Source organism: Siphateles boraxobius, unplaced genomic scaffold, assembly GCF_051911475.1.
Source record: "Siphateles boraxobius isolate OS27281-9 unplaced genomic scaffold, OSU_SipBor_1 6, whole genome shotgun sequence".
In the NCBI taxonomy this organism is placed as follows: domain Eukaryota; kingdom Metazoa; phylum Chordata; class Actinopteri; order Cypriniformes; family Leuciscidae; genus Siphateles; species Siphateles boraxobius.
Window position 1 is genome coordinate 2229902 of NW_027509186.1, and position 20136 is coordinate 2250037.

Below are 20136 nucleotides of genomic sequence, written 5' to 3' on the forward strand. Positions count from 1 at the left end.
TGATGGTCTTCGGGGTCTATTGGACCCCAAATGACTTTTGCTCAAATTAAAAAAAAGGTTCTCTTTGTCCAAATGGTTTGAAACTTTCTACGGCTCTCAACACTTTCTAGATCTACAACAATTTTTTTTTTTTTTATGATATCTGTTTTTATGTTGGCGTGACAAAAATAGTCACACTCGTGGTCTTCGGGGTCTATTGGACCCCGCAATCAAAATAGACAAAATAACATCATCAAAATCAGAAACAACGTAGAACACATAGACAGAAATGACAGAAATAAAGTGGCACACTTCCAACAATGCAAAAAACATCCACAATCCAAAATTATCATGCTCACCACAGGCGTACACACACACACAAACACACACATAAAGAGGAATACATTTATACAGGAATACATACAGACTATAAAAATTGTTCTCTTATCATTTGTAAAATAAAATTATCTAAAATGCAGAACCACCAGAAAAAATAAATTGGTAACACTTAGACGCATTGAAAATGTGCGTGCGCAAACACACAGACACACACACACACACACACACACACACACACACACACACACACACACACACACACACACACACACACACACACACACACACACACACACACACACACACACACACAAACAAACACACACACACACACACACACACACACACAGAAATACATTTGTAAGGCTATAAAAAGTCTTATAATTTGTCAAATAAAATCATACAAAATGAAGAACCACCTCAAAAATAAATTGGTGACACTGTACACATAAAAATAAAAATAAAATATACACACACACACACCCTGTGTTTGCTCCAACCCTGACTGCAGGTTTGGCACTTCACTGTTGTGGTTGTTTTTGTGTGTGCTGTGTTTTTTCAGTACAAAAAATGCAAAATTTTGACAAAAATTATTTTATTTTTGTTATAATTGTGATTTTATAATATTTAGATATGAATCCAACTGAATCCAACTTTAGAAACTATATCTTTCAGTAATTCAAATAGCAAATAGCATATAATGGAGCTCTATAGCCATCTAGTGGTTAAAGTGATTTATTACAAATTTTAATCTGTATTTTCCAAAAAATGGGCAAAAATCTTACATTAAACCTTGTAAAATTATCCATGGTATCCCCAGGAATGAAAGTTAGAAATCTGGGTCTTTTATAAAGTTTATTTAACATAAAATGCTGTTTTTTTTGTAAAAATCCTATTTAATTAAATATTTATTTATTTATTTATAGAAATTTTTTAAAAATCATAAATTCTACAAAAACTGCACAAATGTTGAGTAAAAACATTAATGAACCGAGTAAAATTATATTTGTTAAAAAAAAAATATTGTTCGGTTACAAAATTAAATGTTGTTGTCTGGGGTCCAATAGACCCCGAAGACCACGAGTGTGATTTTTTTTTTGAAGACCATCAGAGAGTTAAGTCCTGCTGATGTTTTTTTGTTTTGTTTTTCGTCCAAAGTAAGGATTCTACCATATTTTTTTACGGTAAAATGCTGGCAACCAACCCTGACGTTTTTCTACCATAAATTTCACAGTTTTTTTTACATTGTGTTTTTTTTTTTGCCCGTAAATTTAAGCCCCATAAAACATAAAAGGTTGCCACCATATTTTCTACGGTAAAATACTGGCAACCACAGCTGCCAGTTTTTTACAGTGTAAAAAAAAGAGCTTTTTGGCAGCAAAGCCACCAGATGGGTTTGGGGAAAACAGGAATAAACAGTACCCCATGTCCACGGTTAAATATACTGCTGGATCTTTAATCTTGAGGGCCTATTTTTTGCTGGAGGTCCTAGACTATAGGAGGAAACTCAGAGCTGTTATCTTGGCACAAGGATGTTATATAAAATAAAAAGGTTTATTGGCAACAATTAAAAATTGCCAAAAATGATGGCCAACTTGTTTTGGAGAAAATCATTTACTTCATAGTGTGATTTCAATTATTTTCCTACAATGAACGGTTAGATTTTTAAATGAAAGATCAAAAGGATAAACAATGCAGATTTAAATTTACAGCCATATTTGATCATATTCACCAGGGGTGCCAATAATTCTGACCACAACTGTAGGTAGTGTAAGCAAGCCAGTTCATCATACATTATTTACCTGTGGGTGTGTTTTGTGTAGCAGTGTGGTTGTGCAAGCCCTGATCCAAGGTTTCAAAAAAATACAGCCTTTTTTTCTTAGTTTTACCAGTTGTGTGCATTTATGTTTCATACCCGTGTTTGTGTTTGGATTGTGTTGTGACTAAGTGTGGATTGGCACAAGAGCAAGATGACCAAGACGAGCAAGAGAAGACCACTTACACCAGACCCTGGCATGTCAATGTTTGCTGGGTTAGTAAATTTATATCAAGAGTTTAATGATTTAATAAAACTTGAGATAAAGACTTCTATAAAAGCACTGCTTTCAGATGGTAGATCATATTTTACTTTTTTTGCCATCCAGAGAGCTGAAAAATGCAAAGGGAGTCAAGTGACTAAGAGCATGGTATTGACAGCTGCACACTGCTTTATAAAGGTGAATACAGATGAATCTGTATCATTTGCCAGTGCTGATGACATAACAGTTCACCATGGTAAGAATTGTTGCTTTAGTCAACAATGTTATGGAATAATTCAAGGTGACTCATGCTACTCAGAGAGTATCTCTTATAAGTCCGCTAAAAAATCAAAGCCAAATCGAAGAAAGTTTAAATAAAAAAAATATATATATAATTGTGAATTTATGTTGATTGTATCCTGTCATGCACAGACGCTAAACTACATTGATTATACTTTTTTATACAAACTATACTTTGCTTCAATTCTCTTACAAAGGTATTGGTGAAGTTAAAGCTATGGAGTTGATTCTTCATCCACTGTTTAATTTGAGAGGCCTTAAGGACAAAAATGTAAAGGAGTTTTATGATTACGACATTGCTCTGATTAGGATGAGAGAAAACATTACGATATCTTTGATGGCAAGGTAAGATTCAACTACCCATTCCTTGGATATATATTTAGATGCTTGCAAACCTATTCTGCAGTCAAAAAAATGATGTATTGACTTTACTAAACTTTTTTATGTAAAAAGGTTCCACCGGTTCCACATTACTGGGTTTCGTTAAACAAACATAATTTGTTCATGTAACTTATAGTTGCTCTACAATGGCAGTGCTGCAATAATCCATAAGGTAAACTTAACTCAGAATTTGGCTTCTGTATGAGTTCAGTGATTCAGGTCAAATGATTGTGATATAATGATTATGTTAAAACACAACCAACATCTACAGATCACATTTTCTATTTGATTATCTGGCTATTGTAACTCAGATACAGCAGCCAGACAAAATATAAAGTTAATAATGTGGGGGTCAAGAGCCCAACTAAAACAAACACTGATAACCATATTGGTGACCTGAAATTCCGGTTTTCTCCTTCAGTGATTCTGCTTGTTAACATCAGGTGTCTTCAATAATGCTCAATCATCAATCAATTATTCACTTAATTATCTCATTAACTTTAACACTGCTCCAGTGTTCATTTAACACCCAGCTCAGAGTTTAATTGGGCCGCTTAAAATGACTTTCATGATGTTGAAGTTATTCGTTAAACAAAGTATGTTTGTTTAACGAAACCCAGTTATGTGGAACCGGTGGAACCTTTTTACATAAAAAAGTTTAGTAAAGCCAACACATCATTTTTTTGAGTGTTTTGTTTTTATCTTAAATGTTTGCTATAAGTAAATAAATAAGGCTTATAAACCGCTGTTGAGATGGTATTCTCAGTTGAAACGGAGTAAAGACTTGGACCAAAAACAGTATTCCATATGTCATGGCTTAACAAGCAGACTGCCTTGGAGTTCTGTATGGCCAATTAATGCTTTACATCTTATAACTTTCTACACAGGCCCATTTATTTACCTTGTACCAAATCATCAAACCGGGCTCTCAGAATGGATCTAGACTCCACGTGTGACGAGCACAGTGAGTATTTATAAAATTCAATTAATATATTTCTATGAAGATTTATAGTGAATAACATCAAAGTTCAAAACATACTCAAACTCATAATCCTTAGCTAAAAGATTAAAAAAAATATTCTATGATGAAATGATTATTTGTGTGCATGACCAGAGAGATCTCTGCTCCACCTGGAAGAGACTCCGGCTCACTTCATCAGACAGGGAACTCGTCGATCAGACACCCACATTCATAGTGGTGCAAAAGTGAGTGCTGTCCTTACAAAATTAGAACACTTTAATATGTGTTGTGCCTTTATTAGATAATACAGTGTATATGAGTCAGAAAACAACAGGGAGTTGTTCTCACTGGCCATTCAATAAGTACACTTTGCTAGTACTAGATTAGACATGTTTTTTCCTTCAGAACTTAATCCTTTGTTGCATAGATTCAACAAGATGCTGGAAACATTCCTCAGAGATTTTGGTCCATATTGACATGATTGCATCACACAGTTGCTGATTTGTCAACTGCATATCCAAGATGCTAATCTTCCGTTTCAGCACATGCCAAAAGGGCTCTTTTGGATTGAGATCTGGTGACTTTGGGGGCCATTCGAGTTTAGTGAACTCATTTTCGTGTTCAAGAAACCAGTTTCCCTCACACCACAGCCTAAACCATTGATACAAGGCAGGATGAATCTATGCTTTCAAGTTTTTGCTGAGACCCATCTAAATGTTGCAGGAGAAATTGCGACTAGCAGACCAGGCAACGTTTTTCCAATCTTCTATTCTTAGGTTTTATTGAGCTGATGTGAATTGCAGCCTCAGTTTCCTGTTTTTGGTGTTAAGGGAAAATGTAAATGAGAGAGACCATGGGGAACTTCTCATGTCCAGCCCCAGCTCAAGAAAGAATATTGCCAACCAAAGGTAAAACTGAAGCGTAATTCATTAAAACAGGGAAAAAAGGGAATAAAAGCTTCAGGAGGGAGCAAAAATAATAAACAAAACTATCCTAACTAAATTTTAATCTTCTTAATTACCTATAACAAAAATAAAGTGAAAAGAAAAACAGCAAAACTTCAGGTGTCTACAATCAGCACCTGAAGAGAAAATAAAGCGGGAAAACACAAAAGCAACAGTCAGAATTCAGTGATTTTGAAAATTCTGTAAACTATTTTGAGTTTCAAAATGCTAGAAAAGATGACTTGAGAGATAGTTATGAGAGCGTTAAAAAGCATTGTTGGACCAAAAGTGGACTGGTCAAAGATAACTAGTTGTGTACAGAAGAAGAATGAAACTGTTAGTCAGTACACAGAAATATTTTGTCAGTCAGCTGCTGCATACAGTGGTATAGCGGACACTTCAGAGAAGGTGTTAAATGATAATGGCCCCTTAGCTCGCACATGGTGTGATGGTCTTTTGTCAGAGCATAGAAATGCATTGCATTTCTTAAATGTCACATGGGTCACTAGAACCCTGCAAAACAACTTGGACAGTTTAGTTACTTGGGAAAGAAACTCTGATGTCAAGGCAAGAGTGAAAATTGCAGCAGCATCCTTTAAGGTTAATGCAGAGAAGCAACAGAAACCCAAATGTCCTAAGAGAGAGGGCAGCAGTTGTTATTATTGTGGTAAACATGGACATTGGGGAAAAGAGTGTAGAAAAAACAAAAAGAATGTTAGAGAAACTAACAATGTAACTCAGCTTCTGCTCAGCCTGCTGGCTCCTCTGAAGCAGCCCCTCCCCTCGTCATTAAGCTCGTTGGGCGGCTGTTTTAGTTGTTAACCAGTTGGGCTGTGAGTGCTTAATTTCCCTACTAACTTACAACAGAGATAAAAGACTTCTGTTTTTGTTTAATAGAACAAAAGGAAAGTAACTATCTCAGTTTCTCCTTTGGGGAACACTGGTTAAAGTAGACTCACAGCCTTAAATGTTATTTTACAGCACAGGCCTTTCATCATTAATAGTGTTAGGTCAGACTGTAAACGTAAAAAAAGCCATCATGCAGTGTCCACAATAATGCCGAATATTGTCTTACAGCTTGCACCTGTCACGAATCCGTCCTCATGTACGATGTCTGCTATGACTGAAGTTTTGTTAGAGGATGAAGGAGAAATTACTACAGACGAGCAGGTTATGCAGTAACGTCCATCACGGAAGTGTTAGCTTCAGGACGTCTTCCAGATCATTTTTCAGCTCAAGCTGCAGAACTAGTAGCCCCAACAAGAGCATGCACGCTAGCTTCAGGATCAGTTGCTAATATCTACACAGATTCCAGATATGCTTTTGGGGTAATTCATGATTTTGGTGTCATTTGGCAAACCAGACAGTTTCTAACTTCTGCTGGATCCCCCATTAAGCATGCTGAATTAGTAAAAGATCTAATGTTTTCCATGAAACTTCCAAAGAAATTAGCAGTGATCAAAGTGAAAGTACATCTCACAACTAATACTACGGAAGCTAAAGATAATTATCTTGCTGATATGGCAGCTAAACAGGCTTGTTTCTATGCAACTGTACAAGTTTGTTCAGGTAGTGCAGCACAGAAGAAAATTATGCCTCCTGAATCAATAATTGATCTGTACAAAAACGTTTCCTCCATTAGAACCAAAGTGGCATGGGCCACATCAAGTGATGTTGATTACAGCAGCTGCAGTATTGTGTCAGGGAAGGAAAACCTTGACTCATTGTACACACTGTAAGGTTGTTCCCCCACCTACAGGGATAGGTTAGGACACGGAACCAGTGAGGAGCCCCGGGAAGTACCCAACGCAACAGGCTTCGGGGGTTAAGACTTCCCTCATAGGCCCTATCCTAGTCCATCCTTACCCCACATTCCAGGACTCACTTGTGCGCAAACATGGTGGGCCAACAAGACATTCTTGATCTTTCAGCAAATTACACCAGATGACTGAAGATTATTACCCGTAGGGACGTCACGGACCCTAAAATTGCATGTTTGTTTAAGTGTTTAAATTTGTATTTTGTGAGAGTTATTTAGAACTCTCAAAGGGGGAAATGTAGGATTACAAATTTTATTTAAATGTTTAATTTAGATTTCCAATACAATAGTATTTTATATTGAGAAAGTTTATAAATGATGAGACCAGGAAATATCTGCAAACGGTAGGGGTTCCCAGCAGGATATTCCTGACTGTCCCATCTCAGTGCGAGAAGGCTAGGCTTTTCCTGTTCTCATTGTTTTACCGGGTGAAGAGTCATGCTGAGCAAGTTTGAACACCTGCTATTTTATTACTGAGACCATTTGTCTTGGAGTTCTTATCTCAGTGCGAGAAGTCCTGCACCGTTCTGTTCTCATGTTTCAGCTCATTTACATGCTTTGTTCCTCACAATGTAATCCCTCCCCCTTGAAATGTATATAAACTACAATGTAAAGTTCCACCGTCTCCTGGTCTGAGCTTCTAACTTTTCTACAAAGAAAAAGATCACTACAGTGCCTGGTAGGTCAGGTCAATAAGTTCATGCAATTTTTTTAAGTGCCAGGTCCAAACAAAGAGAGTTTCAGTTCATCTGCACCTGCCAGCTGCTAATGTATTGCGAAAATTCTTGCTGACCGCACAACCGGGCTTCCAGTCTACGTTCAAAGGCCTGCGTTGGTGGTATTGTGGTGAGCATAGCTGCCTTCCAAGCAGGTGATCGGGTTCGATTCCCGGCCAACGCATCACATTTGTAAATTAAAGACCTTGATTATGAGCATTCTTGTTATGGGTTCGATTCCTGTTAAGGTCTTTTGGCAGCAGTAAAGGACTGGATCTCCCCGTCAGGGAATCGAACCCCAGTCTCCGCGTGACAGGCGGAGATACTTTCCACTATACTAACAAGGAGTTGCAGAGACAGGTAGTTGTAACCGATCAGCGCGACTTCCAGGAACGGCTTCATGCGTCATTTTAGCTCAACGCTTCACATAAGCCAGTGATTGCAAAAAATAATCTAATACCGTTTAAATATGAAGTGTCTGTATAAAACGTGTTACATTATTAAATTAGAGACCTTGTTTTTTAATATGGTGCCTGGTAGGTCAGGTCAATAATTTCATGCAATTTTTTTAAGTGCCAGGTCAAAACAAAGAGAGTTTCAGTTCATCTCCACCTGCCAGCTGCTAATGTATTGCGAAAATTCTTGCTGATCGCACACCACGGCTTCCAGCCTACATCCAATAGTCTTGCGTTGGTGGTATAGTGGTGAGCATAGCTGCCTTCCAAGCAGTTGACCCGGGTTCGATTCCCGGCCAACGCATCACATTTGTAAATTAAAGACCTTGATTACGAGCATTCTTGCTATGGGTTCGATTCCTGGGTCTGTCCATTCTGGCTGTATGGGTTCGATTCCCGGCCAACGCATTGCATTTTTCTCAAGCTGTCTTTAAAACAGTCGTCCGGGCCCCTTGCCAACTTCCCTGTAACTTGTTTGCTGGAGCAAAACTTTTGTTAAGGTCTTTTGGCAGCAGTAAAGGACGGAATCTCCCCGTCGGGGAATCGAACCCCAGTCTCCGCGTGACAGGCGTAGATACTTTCCACTATACTAGCAAGGAGTTGCAGAGACAGGTAGTTGTATCCGATCAGCACGGCTTGCAGGAACGGCGTCATGTGTCATTTTAGCTCAACGCTTCACAGAAGCCAGTGAATGCAAAAAATAATCTAATACCGTTTAAATATGAAGTGTCTGTATAAAACGTGTTACATTATTAAATTAGAGACCTTGTTTTTTAATATGGTGCCTGGTAGGTCAGGTCAATAAGTACATGCAATTTTTTTAAGTGCCAGGTCCAAACAAAGAGAGTTTCAGTTCATCTGCACCTGCCAGCTGCTAAAGTATTGCAAAAATTATTGCTGACCGCAGAACAGGGCTTCCAGTCTACATCCAACAGTCTTGCGTTGGTCGTATAGTGGTGAGCATAGCTGCCTTCCAAGCAGTTGACCTGGGTTCGATTCCCGGCCAACGCATCACATTTGTAAATTAAAGACCTTGATTACGAGCATTCTTGCTATGGGTTCGATTCCTGGGTCTGTCCATTCTTGCTGTATGCGTTCGATTCCCGGCCAACGCATTGCATTTTTCTCAAGCTGTCTTTAAAACAGTCGTCCGAGGCCCCTTGCCAACTTCTCCTGCAACTTGTTTGCTGAAGCAAAACATTTGTTAAGGTCTTTTGGCAGCAGTAAAGGACTGGATCTCCCCGTCGGGGAATCGAACCCCAGTCTCCGTGTGATAGGCGGAGATACTTTCCACTATACTAACAAGGAGTTGCAGAGACAGGTAGTTGTATCCGATCAGCGCGGCTTCCAGGAACAGCGTCATGCGTCATTTTAGCTCAACGCTTCACAGAAGCCAGTGAATGCAAAAAATAATCTAATACCGTTTAAATATGAAGTGTCTGTATAAAAAGTGTTACATTATTAAATTAGAGACCCTTTTTTTTAATATGGTGCCTGGTAGGTCAGGTCAATAAGTTCATGCAATTTTTTTAAGTGCCAGGTCCAAACAAAGAGAGTTTCAGTTCATCTGCACCTGCCAGCTGCTAAAGTATTGCGAAAATTATTGCTGACCGCAGAACAGGGCTTCCAGTCTACATCCAACAGTCTTGCGTTGGTGGTATAGTGGTGAGCATAGCTGCCTTCCAAGCAGTTGACCCGGGTTCGATTCCCGGCCAACGCATCACATTTGTAAATTAAAGACCTTGATTACGAGCATTCTTGCTATGGGTTCGATTCCTGGGGCAGTCCGTTCTTGCTGTATGGGTTCGATTCCCGGCCAACGCATTGCATTTTTCTCAAGCTGTCTTTAAAACAGTCGTCAGGGCCCCTTGCCAACTTCCCTGTAACTTGTTTGCTGGAGCAAAACTTTTGTTAAGGTCTTTTGGCAGCAGTAAAGGACTGAATCTCCCCGTCGGGGAATCGAACCCCAGTCTCTGCATGACAGGCGGAGATACTTTCCACTATACTAACAAGGTGTTGCAGAGACAGGTAGTTGTAACCGATCAGCGCGGCTTGCAGGAATGGCGTCATGCGTCATTTTTGCTCAACGCTTCACAGAAGCCAGTGAATGCAAAAAATAATCTAATACCGTTTAAATATGAAGTGTCTGTATAAAAAGTGTTACATTATTAAATTAGAGACCCTTTTTTTTAATATGGTGCCTGGTAGGTCAGGTCAATAAGTTCATGCAATTTTTTTAAGTGCCAGGTCCAAACAAAGAGAGTTTCAGTTCATCTGCACCTGCCAGCTGCTAAAGTATTGCGAAAATTATTGCTGACCGCAGAACAGGGCTTCAAGTCTACATCCAACAGTCTTGCGTTGGTGGTATAGTGGTGAGCGTAGCTGCCTTCCAAGCAGTTGACCCGGGTTCGATTGCCGGCCAACGCATCACATTTGTAAATTAAAGACCTTGATTACGAGCATTCTTGCTATGGGTTCTATTCCTGGGCAGTCCATTCTTGCTGTATGCGTTCGATTCCCGGCCAACGCATTGCATTTTTCTCAAGCTGTCTTTAAAACAGTCGTCCGAGGCCCCTTGCCAACTTCTCCTGTAACTTGTTGGCTGGAGCAAAACATTTGTTAAGGTCTTTTGGCAGCAGTAAAGGACTGGATCTCCCCGTCGGGGAATCGAACCCCGGTCTTCCGCGTGACAGGCGGAGATACTTTCCATTATACTAACGAGGAGTTGCAGAGACAGGTAGTTGTATCCGATCAGCGCGGCTTCCAGGAACGGCGTCATGCGTCATTTTAGCTCAACGCTTCACAGAAGCCAGTGAATCCAAAAAATAATCTAATACCGTTTAAATATGAAGTGTCTGTATAAAACGTGTTACATTATTAAATTAGAGACCTTGTTTTTAAATATGGTGCTGTAGGATTACAAATTTTATTTAAATGTTTAATTTAGATTTCCAATACAATAGTATTTTATATTGAGAAAGTTTATAAGTGATGAGACCAGGAAATCTCTGCAAACGGTAGGGGTTCCCAGCAGGATATTCCTGACTGTCCCATCTCAGTACGAGAAGGCTAGGCTTTTCCTGTTCTCATTGTTTTACCGGGTGAAGAGGCATGCTGAGCAAGTTTGAAATCCTGCCATTTTATTACTGAGACCATTTGTCTTGGAGTTCTTATCTCAGTGCGAGAAGTCCTGCACCGTTCTGTTCTCATGTTTCAGCTCATTTAATGCTTTGTTCCTCACAATGTAATCCCTCCCCCTTGAAATGTATATAAACTACAATGTAAAGTTCCCTTAGTTAGACGATGTTGGAATGACTGCAGCTACCGACAAGCAATAAAGAACTTCTGTTTGGAAAACTTCCACTGTCTCCTGGTCTGAGCTTCTAACTTTTCTACAAAGAAAAAGATCACTACAGTGCCTGGTAGGTCAGGTCAATAAGTTCATGCAATTTTTTTAAGTGCCAGGTCCAAACAAAGAGAGTTTCAGTTCATCTGCACCTGCCAGCTGATAATGTATTGCGAAAATTCTTGCTGACCGCACAACTGGGCTTCCAGTCTACGTTCAAAGGCCTGCGTTGGTGGTATTGTGGTGAGCATAGCTGCCTTCCAAGCAGGTGACCGGGTTCGATTCCCGGCCAACGCATCACATTTGTAAATTAAAGATCTTGATTACGAGCATTCTTGCTATGGGTTCGATTCCTGGGTCTGTCCATTCTTGCTGTATGGGTTCGATTCCCGGCCAACGCATTGCATTTTTCTCAAGCTGTCTTTAAAACAGTCGTCCGGGGCCCCTTGCCAACTTCTCCTGTAACTTGTTTGCTGGAGCAAAACTTTTGTTAAGGTCTTTTGGCAGCAGTAAAGGACTGGATCTCCCCATCGGGGAATCGAACCCCAGTCTCCGCGTGACAGGCGGAGATACTTGCCACTATACTAACAAGGAGTTGCAGAGACAGGTAGTTGTAACCGATCAGCGCGGCTTCCAGGAACGGCTTCATGCGTCATTTTAGCTCAACGCTTCACATAAGCCAGTGATTGCAAAAAATAATCTAATACCGTTTAAATATGAAGTGTCTGTATAAAACGTGTTACATTATTAAATTAGATACCTTGTTTTTTAATATGGTGCCTGGTAGGTCTGGTCAATAAGTTCATGCCATTTTTTTAAGTGCCAGGTCCAAACAAAGAGAGTTTCAGTTCATCTCCACCTGCCAGCTGCTAATGTATTGCGAAAATTCTTGCTGACTGCACAACCGGGCTTCCAGTCTACGTTCAAAGGCCTGCGTTGGTGGTATTGTGGTGAGCATAGCTGCCTTCCAAGCAGGTGACCGGGTTCGATTCCCGGCCAACGCATCACATTTGTAAATTAAAGACCTTGATTACGAGCATTCTTGCTATGGGTTCGATTCCTGGGTCTGTCCATTCTTCCTGTATGGGTTTGATTCCCGGCCAACGCATTGCATTTTTCTCAAGCTGTCTTTAAAACAGTCGTCCGGGCCCCTTGCCAACTTCCCTGTAACTTGTTTGCTGGAGCAAAACATTTGTTAAGGTCTTTTGGCAGCAGTAAAGGACTGAATCTCCCCGTCGGGGAATCGAACCCCAGTCTCCGCGTGACAGGCGGAGATGCTTTCCACTATACTAACAAGGAGTTGCTGAGACAGGTAGTTGTATCCGATCAGCACGGCTTGCAGGAACGGCGTCATGCGTCATTTTAGCTCAACGCTTCACAGAAGCCAGTGAATGCAAAAAATAATCTAATACCGTTTAAATATGAAGTGTCTGTATAAAATGTGTTACATTATTAAATTAGATACCTTGTTTTTTAATACGGTGCCTGGTAGGTCAGGTCAATAAGTTCATGCAATTTTTTTAAGTGCCAGGTCCAAACAAAGAGAGTTTCAGTTCATCTGCACCTGCCAGCTGCTAAAGTATTGCAAAAATTATTGCTGACCACAGAACAGGGCTTCCAGTCTACATCCAACAGTCTTGCGTTGGTGGTATAGTGGGGAGCATAGCTGCCTTCCAAGCAGTTGACCGGGGTTCGATTCCCGGCCAACGCATCACATTTGTAAATTAAAGACCTTGATTACGAGCATTCTTGCTATGGGTTCGATTCCTGGGTCTGTCCATTCTTGCTGTATGTGTTCGATTCCCGGCCAACGCATTGCATTTTTCTCAAGCTGTCTTTAAAACAGTCGTCCGAGGCCCCTTGCCAAATTCTCCTGCAACTTGTTTGCTGGAGCAAAACATTTGTTAAGGTCTTTTGGCAGCAGTAAAGGACTGGATCTCCCCGTCGGGGAATCGAACCCCAGTCTCCGCGTGACAGGCGGAGATACTTTCCACTATACTAACAAGGAGTTGCAGAAACAGGTAGTTGTATCCGATCAGCGCGGCTTCCAGGAACAGCGTCATGCGTCATTTTAGCTCAACGCTTCACAGAAGCCAGTGAATCCAAAAAATAATCTAATACCGTTTAAATATGAAGTGTCTGTATAAAAAGTGTTACATTATTGAATTAGAGACCCTTTTTTTTAATATGGTGCCTGGTAGGTCAGGTCAATAAGTTCATGCAATTTTTTTAAGTGCCAGGTCCAAACAAAGAGAGTTTCAGTTCATCTGCACCTGCCAGCTGCTAAAGTATTGCGAAAACTATTGCTGACCGCAGAACAGGGCTTCCAGTCTACATCCAACAGTCTTGCGTTGGAGGTATAGTGGTGAGCATAGCTGCCTTCCAAGCAGTTGACCCGGGTTCGATTCCCGGCCAACGCATCACATTTGTAAATTAAAGACCTTGATTACGAACATTCTTGCTATGGGTTTCGATTCCTGGGTCTGTCCATTCTTGCTGTATGCGTTCGATTCCCGGCCAACGCATTGCATTTTTCTCAAGCTGTCTTTAAAACAGTCGTCGGTGGCCCCTTGCCAACTTCTCCTGTAACTTGTTTGCTGGAGCAAAACATTTGTTAAGGTCTTTTGGCAGCAGTAAAGGACTGGATCTCCCCGTCGGGGAATCGAACCCCGGTCTTCCGCGTGACAGGCGGAGATACTTTCCACTATACTAACGAGGAGTTGCAGAGACAGGTAGTTGTATCCGATCAGCGCGGCTTCCAGGAACGGCGTCATGCGTCATTTTAGCTCAACGCTTCACAGAAGCCAGTGAATCCAAAAAATAATCTAATACCGTTTAAATATGAAGTGTCTGTATAAAACGTGTTACATTATTAAATTAGAGACCCTTTTTTTTAATATGGTGCCTGGTAGGTCAGGTCAATAAGTTCATGCAATTTTTTTAAGTGCCAGGTCCAAACAAAGAGAGTTTCAATTCATCTGCACCTGCCAGCTGCTAATATATTGCGAACATTCTTGCTGACCGCAGAACAGGGCTTCCAGTCTACATCCAACAGTCTTGTGTTGGTGGTATAGTGGTGAGCATAGCTGCCTTCCAAGCAGTTGACCCGGGTTCGATTCCCGGCCAACGCATCATATTTGTAAATTAAAGACCTTGATTACGAGCATTCTTGCTATGGGTTCGATTCCTGGGTCTGCCCATTCTTGCTGTATGCGTTCGATTCCCGGCCAACGCATTGCATTTTTCTCAAGCTGTCTTTAAAACAGTCGTCGGTGGCCCCTTGCCAACTTCTCCTGTAACTTGTTTGCTGGAGCAAAACATTTGTTAAGGTCTTTTGGCAGCAGTAAAGGACTGGATCTCCCCGTCGGGGAATCGAACCCCGGTCTTCCGCGTGACAGGCGGAGATACTTTCCACTATACTAACGAGGAGTTGCAGAGACAGGTAGTTGTATCTGATCAGCGCGGCTTCCAGGAACGGCGTCATGCGTCATTTTAGCTCAACGCTTCACAGAAGCCAGTGAATCCAAAAAATAATCTAATACCGTTTAAATATGAAGTGTCTGTATAAAACGTGTTACATTATTAAATTAGAGACCTTGTTTTTAAATATGGTGCTGTAGGATTACAAATTTTATTTAAATGTTTAATTTAGATTTCCAATACAATAGTATTTTATATTGAGAAAGTTTATAAGTGATGAGACCAGGAAATCTCTGCAAACAGTAGGGGTTCCCAGCAGGATATTCCTGACTGTCCCATCTCAGTACGAGAAGGCTAGGCTTTTCCTGTTCTCATTGTTTTACCGGGTGAAGAGTCATGCTGAGCAAGTTTGAACACCTGCTATTTTATTACTGAGACCATTTGTCTTGGAGTTCTTATCTCAGTGCGAGAAGTCCTGCACCGTTCTGTTCTCATGTTTCAGCTCATTTACATGCTTTGTTCCTCACAATGTAATCCCTCCCCCTTGAAATGTATATAAACTACAATGTAAAGTTCCCTTAGTTAGACGATGTTGGAATGACTGCAGCTACCGACAAACAATAAAGAACTTCTGCTTGGAAAACTTCCACTGTCTCCTGGTCTGAGCTTTTAACTTTTCTACAAAGAAAAAGATCACTACAGTGCCTGGTAGGTCAGGTCAATAAGTTCATGCAATTTTTTTAAGTGCCAGGTCCAAACAAAGAGAGTTTCAGTTCATCTGCACCTGCCAGCTGCTAATGTATTGCGAAAATTCTTGCTGACCGCACAACCGGGCTTCCAGTCTACGTTCAAAGGCCTGCGTTGGTGGTATAGTGGTGAGCATAGCTGCCTTCCAAGCAGGTGACCGGGTTTGATTCCCGGCCAATGCATCACATTTGTAAATTAAAGACCTTGATTACGAGCATTCTTAATATGGGTTCGATTCCTGGGTCTGTCCATTCTTGCTGTATGGGTTCGATTCCCGGCCAACGCATTGCATTTTTCTCATGCTGTCTTTAAAACAGTCGTCCGGGCCCCTTGCCAACTTCCCTGTAACTTGTTTGCTGGAGCAAAACATTTGTTAAGGTCTTTTGGCAGCAGTAAAGGACTGAATCTCCCCATCAGGGAATCGAACCCCAGTCTCCGCGTGACAGGCGGAGATACATTCCACTATACTAACAAGGAGTTGCAGAGACAGGTAGTTGTATCCGATCAGCGCGGCTTCCAGGAACGGCGTCATGCGTCATTTTAGCTCAACGCTTCACAGAAGCCAGTGAATCCAAAAAATAATCTAATACCGTTTAAATATGAAGTGTCTGTATAAAACGTGTTACATTATTAAATTAGAGACCCTTTTTTTAATATGGTGCCTGGTAGGTCAGGTCAATAAGTTCATGCAATTTTTTTAAGTGCCAGGTCCAAACAAAGAGAGTTTCAATTCATCTGCACCTGCCAGCTGCTAATATATTGCGAACATTCTTGCTGACCGCAGAACAGGGCTTCCAGTCTACATCCAACAGTCTTGTGTTGGTGGTATAGTGGTGAGCATAGCTGCCTTCCAAGCAGTTGACCCGGGTTCGATTCCCGGCCAACGCATCATATTTGTAAATTAAAGACCTTGATTACGAGCATTCTTGCTATGGGTTCGATTCCTGGGTCTGCCCATTCTTGCTGTATGCGTTCGATTCCCGGCCAACGCATTAATTCTTGCTATGGGTTCGATTCCTGGGTCTGTCCATTCTTGCTGTATGGGTTCGATTCCCGGCCAACGCATTGCATTTTTCTCAAGCTGTCTTTAAAACAGTCGTCCGGGGCCCCTTGCCAACTTCTCCTGTAACTTGTTTGCTGGAGCAAAACTTTTGTTAAGGTCTTTTGGCAGCAGTAAAGGACTGGATCTCCCCATCGGGGAATCGAACCCCAGTCTCCGCGTGACAGGCGGAGATACTTGCCACTATACTAACAAGGAGTTGCAGAGACAGGTAGTTGTAACCGATCAGCGCGGCTTCCAGGAACGGCTTCATGCGTCATTTTAGCTCAACGCTTCATATAAGCCAGTGATTGCAAAAAATAATCTAATACCGTTTAAATATGAAGTGTCTGTATAAAACGTGTTACATTATTAAATTAGATACCTTGTTTTTTAATATGGTGCCTGGTAGGTCTGGTCAATAAGTTCATGCCATTTTTTTAAGTGCCAGGTCCAAACAAAGAGAGTTTCAGTTCATCTCCACCTGCCAGCTGCTAATGTATTGCGAAAATTCTTGCTGACTGCACAACCGGGCTTCCAGTCTACGTTCAAAGGCCTGCGTTGGTGGTATTGTGGTGAGCATAGCTGCCTTCCAAGCAGGTGACCGGGTTCGATTCCCGGCCAACGCATCACATTTGTAAATTAAAGACCTTGATTACGAGCATTCTTGCTATGGGTTCGATTCCTGGGTCTGTCCATTCTTCCTGTATGGGTTCGATTCCCGGCCAACGCATTGCATTTTTCTCAAGCTGTCTTTAAAACAGTCGTCCGGGCCCCTTGCCAACTTCCCTGTAACTTGTTTGCTGGAGCAAAACATTTGTTAAGGTCTTTTGGCAGCAGTAAAGGACTGAATCTCCCCGTCGGGGAATCGAACCCCAGTCTCCGCGTGACAGGCGGAGATGCTTTCCACTATACTAACAAGGAGTTGCAGAGACAGGTAGTTGTATCCGATCAGCACGGCTTGCAGGAACGGCGTCATGCGTCATTTTAGCTCAACGTTTCACAGAAGCCAGTGAATGCAAAAAATAATCTAATACCGTTTAAATATGAAGTGTCTGTATAAAATGTGTTACATTATTAAATTAGATACCTTGTTTTTTAATACGGTGCCTGGTAGGTCAGGTCAATAAGTTCATGCAATTTTTTTAAGTGCCAGGTCCAAACAAAGAGAGTTTCAGTTCATCTGCACCTGCCAGCTGCTAAAGTATTGCAAAAATTATTGCTGACCCCATAACAGGGCTTCCAGTCTACATCCAACAGTCTTGCGTTGGTGGTATAGTGGGGAGCATAGCTGCCTTCCAAGCAGTTGACCGGGGTTCGATTCCCGGCCAACGCATCACATTTGTAAATTAAAGACCTTGATTACGAGCATTCTTGCTATGGGTTCGATTCCTGGGTCTGTCCATTCTTGCTGTATGTGTTCGATTCCCGGCCAACGCATTGCATTTTTCTCAAGCTGTCTTTAAAACAGTCGTCCGAGGCCCCTTGCCAAATTCTCCTGCAACTTGTTTGCTGGAGCAAAACATTTGTTAAGGTCTTTTGGCAGCAGTAAAGGACTGGATCTCCCCGTCGGGGAATCGAACCCCAGTCTCCGCGTGACAGGCGGAGATACTTTCCACTATACTAACAAGGAGTTGCAGAGACAGGTAGTTGTATCCGATCAGCGCGGCTTCCAGGAACAGCGTCATGCGTCATTTTAGCTCAACGCTTCACAGAAGCCAGTGAATCCAAAAAATAATCTAATACCGTTTAAATATGAAGTGTCTGTATAACAAGTGTTACATTATTGAATTAGAGACCCTTTTTTTTAATATGGTGCCTGGTAGGTCAGGTCAATAAGTTCATGCAATTTTTTTAAGTGCCAGGTCCAAACAAAGAGAGTTTCAGTTCATCTGCACCTGCCAGCTGCTAAAGTATTGCGAAAACTATTGCTGACCGCAGAACAGGGCTTCCAGTCTACATCCAACAGTCTTGCGTTGGAGGTATAGTGGTGAGCATAGCTGCCTTCCAAGCAGTTGACCCGGGTTCGATTCCCGGCCAACGCATCACATTTGTAAATTAAAGACCTTGATTACGAACATTCTTGATATGGGTTCGATTCCTGGGTCTGTCCATTCTTGCTGTATGCGTTCGATTCCCGGCCAACGCATTGCATTTTTCTCAAGCTGTCTTTAAAACAGTCGTCGGTGGCCCCTTGCCAACTTCTCCTGTAACTTGTTTGCTGGAGCAAAACATTTGTTAAGGTCTTTTGGCAGCAGTAAAGGACTGGATCTCCCCGTCGGGGAATCGAACCCCGGTCTTCCGCGTGACAGGCGGAGATACTTTCCACTATACTAACGAGGAGTTGCAGAGACAGGTAGTTGTATCCGATCAGCGCGGCTTCCAGGAACGGCGTCATGCGTCATTTTAGCTCAACGCTTCACAGAAGCCAGTGAATCCAAAAAATAATCTAATACCGTTTAAATATGAAGTGTCTGTATAAAACGTGTTACATTATTAAATTAGAGACCCTTTTTTTTAATATGGTGCCTGGTAGGTCAGGTCAATAAGTTCATGCAATTTTTTTAAGTGCCAGGTCCAAACAAAGAGAGTTTCAATTCATCTGCACCTGCCAGCTGCTAATATATTGCGAACATTCTTGCTGACCGCAGAACAGGGCTTCCAGTCTACATCCAACAGTCTTGTGTTGGTGGTATAGTGGTGAGCATAGCTGCCTTCCAAGCAGTTGACCCGGGTTCGATTCCCGGCCAACGCATCATATTTGTAAATTAAAGACCTTGATTACGAGCATTCTTGCTATGGGTTCGATTCCTGGGTCTGCCCATTCTTGCTGTATGCGTTCGATTCCCGGCCAACGCATTGCATTTTTCTCAAGCTGTCTTTAAAACAGTCGTCGGTGGCCCCTTGCCAACTTCTCCTGTAACTTGTTTGCTGGAGCAAAACATTTGTTAAGGTCTTTTGGCAGCAGTAAAGGACTGGATCTCCCCGTCGGGGAATCGAACCCCGGTCTTCCGCGTGACAGGCGGAGATACTTTCCACTATACTAACGAGGAGTTGCAGAGACAGGTAGTTGTATCTGATCAGCGCGGCTTCCAGGAACGGCGTCATGCGTCATTTTAGCTCAACGCTTCACAGAAGCCAGTGAATCCAAAAAATAATCTAATACCGTTTAAATATGAAGTGTCTGTATAAAACGTGTTACATTATTAAATTAGAGACCTTGTTTTTAAATATGGTGCTGTAGGATTACAAATTTTATTTAAATGTTTAATTTAGATTTCCAATACAATAGTATTTTATATTGAGAAAGTTTATAAGTGATGAGACCAGGAAATCTCTGCAAACAGTAGGGGTTCCCAGCAGGATATTCCTGACTGTCCCATCTCAGTACGAGAAGGCTAGGCTTTTCCTGTTCTCATTGTTTTACCGGGTGAAGAGTCATGCTGAGCAAGTTTGAACACCTGCTATTTTATTACTGAGACCATTTGTCTTGGAGTTCTTATCTCAGTGCGAGAAGTCCTGCACCGTTCTGTTCTCATGTTTCAGCTCATTTACATGCTTTGTTCCTCACAATGTAATCCCTCCCCCTTGAAATGTATATAAACTACAATGTAAAGTTCCCTTAGTTAGACGATGTTGGAATGACTGCAGCTACCGACAAACAATAAAGAA

The 20136-nt window shown here is 41.5% G+C and overlaps 14 non-coding genes across 14 annotated transcripts; 9 read left to right on the forward strand and 5 right to left on the reverse strand.

The window, feature by feature from the left end:
• Nucleotides 1-8144: 8144 nt before the first annotated feature.
• On the forward strand, nt 8145-8216 carry trnag-ucc (transfer RNA glycine (anticodon UCC)). The gene has a single exon. It is a non-coding gene; the product is annotated as a tRNA-Gly (tRNA).
• A 635-nt stretch (nt 8217-8851) lies between these two features.
• Nucleotides 8852-8923, forward strand: trnag-ucc (transfer RNA glycine (anticodon UCC)). The gene has a single exon. It is a non-coding gene; the product is annotated as a tRNA-Gly (tRNA).
• Nucleotides 8924-9560: 637 nt separating this feature from the next.
• trnag-ucc (transfer RNA glycine (anticodon UCC)) lies at nt 9561-9632 on the forward strand. Its single transcript has one exon. It is a non-coding gene; the product is annotated as a tRNA-Gly (tRNA).
• Nucleotides 9633-10267: 635 nt separating this feature from the next.
• trnag-ucc (transfer RNA glycine (anticodon UCC)) lies at nt 10268-10339 on the forward strand. The gene has a single exon. It is a non-coding gene; the product is annotated as a tRNA-Gly (tRNA).
• A 225-nt stretch (nt 10340-10564) lies between these two features.
• Nucleotides 10565-10636, reverse strand: trnad-guc (transfer RNA aspartic acid (anticodon GUC)). Its single transcript has one exon. It is a non-coding gene; the product is annotated as a tRNA-Asp (tRNA).
• Nucleotides 10637-13606: 2970 nt separating this feature from the next.
• trnag-ucc (transfer RNA glycine (anticodon UCC)) lies at nt 13607-13678 on the forward strand. The gene has a single exon. It is a non-coding gene; the product is annotated as a tRNA-Gly (tRNA).
• A 227-nt stretch (nt 13679-13905) lies between these two features.
• Nucleotides 13906-13977, reverse strand: trnad-guc (transfer RNA aspartic acid (anticodon GUC)). Its single transcript has one exon. It is a non-coding gene; the product is annotated as a tRNA-Asp (tRNA).
• Nucleotides 13978-14317: 340 nt separating this feature from the next.
• On the forward strand, nt 14318-14389 carry trnag-ucc (transfer RNA glycine (anticodon UCC)). The gene has a single exon. It is a non-coding gene; the product is annotated as a tRNA-Gly (tRNA).
• Nucleotides 14390-14615: 226 nt separating this feature from the next.
• On the reverse strand, nt 14616-14687 carry trnad-guc (transfer RNA aspartic acid (anticodon GUC)). The gene has a single exon. It is a non-coding gene; the product is annotated as a tRNA-Asp (tRNA).
• Nucleotides 14688-16241: 1554 nt separating this feature from the next.
• On the forward strand, nt 16242-16313 carry trnag-ucc (transfer RNA glycine (anticodon UCC)). Its single transcript has one exon. It is a non-coding gene; the product is annotated as a tRNA-Gly (tRNA).
• Nucleotides 16314-18437: 2124 nt separating this feature from the next.
• Nucleotides 18438-18509, forward strand: trnag-ucc (transfer RNA glycine (anticodon UCC)). Its single transcript has one exon. It is a non-coding gene; the product is annotated as a tRNA-Gly (tRNA).
• A 226-nt stretch (nt 18510-18735) lies between these two features.
• On the reverse strand, nt 18736-18807 carry trnad-guc (transfer RNA aspartic acid (anticodon GUC)). Its single transcript has one exon. It is a non-coding gene; the product is annotated as a tRNA-Asp (tRNA).
• A 340-nt stretch (nt 18808-19147) lies between these two features.
• trnag-ucc (transfer RNA glycine (anticodon UCC)) lies at nt 19148-19219 on the forward strand. The gene has a single exon. It is a non-coding gene; the product is annotated as a tRNA-Gly (tRNA).
• Nucleotides 19220-19445: 226 nt separating this feature from the next.
• trnad-guc (transfer RNA aspartic acid (anticodon GUC)) lies at nt 19446-19517 on the reverse strand. Its single transcript has one exon. It is a non-coding gene; the product is annotated as a tRNA-Asp (tRNA).
• Between the last annotated feature and the right edge of the window lie 619 nt (nt 19518-20136).